Raw genomic sequence first — 3,786 nt, 5'->3', positions numbered from 1 at the left:
GTGATGCCATGGCACTCTACCCAGGGGGATAGCTTGAGGCTCCGTCTCCAAAAAAAAATGATGGGCCCTGCAGACATGATCAATCACTTATGTGAGCAGAAGTAGTTCTGGTTTGAGGGAAGGAGGAGGAAAATTACCTGGCATCAATAGAGCCACACCACAATCCATTAAGCCAAGCTTGCCATCAAGAACCCAACATTCACCATGATGCTGAGCACAGAAGGCAGGGACGGTTTTGTGGTGAAGGTCGGGGCCTACCCTGGTCCCGCTAAGCTGATGAAGTGATGCACTTCTTCTCTGATTGCAAAATCCAAAATGGCACGTCAGGTATTCATTTCATCTACACCAGAGAAGGAAGACCAAGTGGTGAACGATTTGTTGAACTTGAATCCGAAGATGAAGTGCAAATGGCTTTGAAGAAGGACAGAGAAACCATGGGACACAGATATGTTGAAGTATTCAAGTCCAACAGTGTTGAAATGGATTTGGTGTTGAAGCATACAGGTCCGAATAGTCCTGATACTGCCAATGATGGCTTCGCCGGCTTAGGGGACTCCCATTTGGCTGTAGCAAGGAAGAGATTGTTCAGTTCTTTTCAGGGTTGGAAATTGTGCCAAATGGGATGACACCGCCAGTGGACTTTCAGGGGCAAAGCACAGGGGAGGCTTTTGTGCAATTTGCTTTGCAGGAGATAGCTGAGAAGGCCTTAAAGAAACACAAGGAAGGGCTCGGCGCCTATAGCTCAACGGGCTAAGGCGCCAGCCACATACACCTAAGGTGGCCGGTTCGAATCCCCAGCCCGGACCCGCCAAACAACAATGATGGCTGTAACCAAAAAATAGCCGGGCGTTGTGGTGGGCGCCTGTGGTCCCAGCTACTTGGGAGGCAGAGGCAAGAGACTCGCTTGAGCCCAGTAGTTGGAGGTTGCTGTGAGCTGTAATGCCACAGCACTCTACCCAGGGGGACAGCTTGAGGCTCTGTCTCAAAAAAGAAAAAAAAAAAAGAAACACAAGGAAGGAATAGGACACAGGTACATTGAAATCTAAGAGTAGTCGAGCTGAAGTCCGAACCCACTATGATCCCCCTCAAAAGCTTATGGCTGTGCAGCGGCCAGGTCCCTATGATAGGCCAGGGGCTGGCAGAGGGTATAATAGCATTGGTAGGGGAGCTGGGTTTGAAAGGATGAGGCGAGGTGCCTGTGGTGGAGGGTATGGAGGCTATGAAGACTATGGTGGTTATAATGATGGATATGGCTTTGGGTCTGATAGATTTGGAAGAGACCTCAATTACTGTTTTTCATGAATATCTTATCATAGATACGGAGATGATGGGTCCAGTTTCCAAAGCACCACAGGGCACTGTGTACACATGAGGGGGTTACCTTACCGAGCCACCAAGAATGATATTTATAATTTCTTCTCGCCTCTTAACCCCATGAGAGTACACATTGAAATTGGACCCGATGGCAGAGTTACTGGCGAGGCAGATGTTGAATTTGCTACTCATGAAGATGCCGTGGCAGTTATGGCAAAAGACAAAGCTAATATGCAACACAGATATGTGGAGCTCTTCTTAAATTCTACAGCAGGAACAAGTGGAGGGGCGAACGATCACAGCTATGTAGAACTCTTTTTGAATTCTACAGCGGGGGCAAGTGGTGGTGCTTATGGTAGTTAAATGATCGCAGGGATGGGCTTATCCAACCAGTCTAGTTATAGGGGTCCTGCTAGCCAGCTGCTGAGTGGTGGTTACGGAGGTGGTTATGGTGGTCAGAGCAGTATGAGTGGGTATGACCAAGTTCTGCAGGAAAACTCCAGTGACTATCAGTCAAACCTTGCTTAGGTTGATAAGGAGCAGTAAACAGCTACTACAGAAATAAAAGCTGTGCATTTATGGGAGTCGAATAGAATGGGAGGGATGTCTAGTATATCCAGTATGATTGGTATAAACGGGAAATATAATTGATCACTCTTGGTCAACTAACTTTCTCTTTCTTTCTCTCTCTCTCTCTTTCTTTGTCTTTCTCCTTTTTTAAGAAAACAAAATTAAGTTTAACAGTTTTGCATTACAAGTTTGTGATTCACACTTACTGTAAAGTGAAAGTCAAGATTGTTTTACAACTTCAAGCTCAGTAATTTTGAACACTGAAACATTCATATAGGACATAGTAACAAAGTTCAGTATTGACCATAACTGTTAAAACAATTTTCAGCTTTCCTCAAGTTAGTTACATTGTAGGAGTGAGAGTACCTAAGCAGTAAGCGTATTTAGGTTAAAGCAGTTTCACTTATATTAAATGTTGCTCTTATAGCCACAAGACATTGAAAACTTTGGATGCATGTTGAGAAACATGCTTTTCTGTAAAACTAAAATATAGGAGCTGTGTTTACGAATCAAAGTGAAAACATTTGGCATGTTTGTTAATTCTAGCTTTTTGGTTTAACATCCTTTAAGGCACGTTGAGTGTACACTTTTACTTTTTTTTTTTTTTTTAAAGATCTGGGACAATTTTGAGATGTAATGCCAATACTTTAGGAGTTTGGTCGTGTTGTTTGTATAAAATTCTGAGGCTTTGATTTAAAACTTTCCTTGTATTGTGATTTCCATTTGGATATATTATACTAAGTGAAACTTGTTAAATAAATCTTCCTTTTAAAAACTGGAAAAAAAAATGATGAGCCCTTCAGGCAATTCAGTCTAACTGCTATTCTTATAAAAAGGGGAGCTTTGGACCCACTGAGAGATGCCAGGGATACATGTGCCTAGAAAAAGGATCAGAGAAGTACACAGAGAGAAGAAAACCACCTGTAAGCCAAGAGGATGGCCTCAGGAGAAGCAAAGCTTGCTGGCACCTTCTTGCACACCCAGCCTCCACCTAGTCTGTGGCATTTTGTTGTGGGAAACTTAGCAAACTGATACAATCCTCAAGGTTCATTCAGCCAGGCATGTATCAGGCCTGGTACAGTGTCTCATGCCTTCAGGTACCACTCTTTGAGAGGCAGAGATGAGAGGATCATTTGAGCACAAAAGAGACCAGCCTGGGCAGCACAGCAAGACCCTGTCTCAGCCAAAAATAATTTTCTTTTAATTAGCTGGCTGTAGTGTCAGCTACTCAGGCAGCTGAGGCAAGAGGGCAGGTTGAGTCCAGGAATTTGAGGTTGCAGGGAGCTGTGATCGCACAGCTGTAGTCCAGCATCCAAGAGGGAAAGGTGTGAATGATGGTCCTGACGGATGTGAAAGCAACAGTAAATTCAGCTCCGTGTTGGACTCCGTGTACTCAGACAAGAAAGAAGTTCAGTTCTGCACATAATTGCCCGAAACTGCTTAGTTTGCCCTCTCATGTCTCAACCTCACAGTTTTCCCAGAAGCAGACCCTGAGACTAAGAATTGAATGCAAAGAGTTTATTTGATCAAGTGTAGGAAGGAGTCATAGGGAAACAGAGAAGTAATACAGAGAGAGAATGTGAGCAATAAATTCTCCACTGTCAAGGTGGCTACTGTGGTGGGAGCTGGAGTTAAGCTTATAGCAAGTGGCACAAAACACAGACAGAATTATCCCACCCAAGAGACAAGGGAACCAGGGTATGTAAATCAATTGCCCAAGCATCACTGGTTAAGAACTGCTCCCAGAGGAGTTCCTTAGCATTTCAGCATGGCAGCAGGCAGACTGTCTTTTGCAGTTCTGAAAAAACAGTCCTCAGACACAGAGGTGCACTCCAGCAATTGAAAGTCATCCAGGGCACATCACAAGTTCCAAGGGCTGCGGGCAGTTCACCAGCCGTGTCT

At 44.4% G+C, this 3,786-nt stretch overlaps 1 pseudogene; it reads left to right on the top strand.

Moving 5' to 3' along the window:
* The first annotated feature begins 204 nt into the window (after window positions 1-204).
* LOC100964238 lies at window positions 205-1,947 on the top strand (annotated as a pseudogene).
* The last annotated feature ends 1,839 nt before the right edge of the window (window positions 1,948-3,786 follow it).

The sequence above is a fragment of the Otolemur garnettii genome, unplaced genomic scaffold, assembly GCF_000181295.1.
Source record: "Otolemur garnettii isolate 467f Iridium unplaced genomic scaffold, OtoGar3 scaffold00028, whole genome shotgun sequence".
Lineage (NCBI taxonomy): Eukaryota > Metazoa > Chordata > Mammalia > Primates > Galagidae > Otolemur > Otolemur garnettii.
The sequence above is the reverse complement of the archived record's forward strand: the minus strand, read 5'-3'. Positions and strand labels throughout refer to the sequence as shown.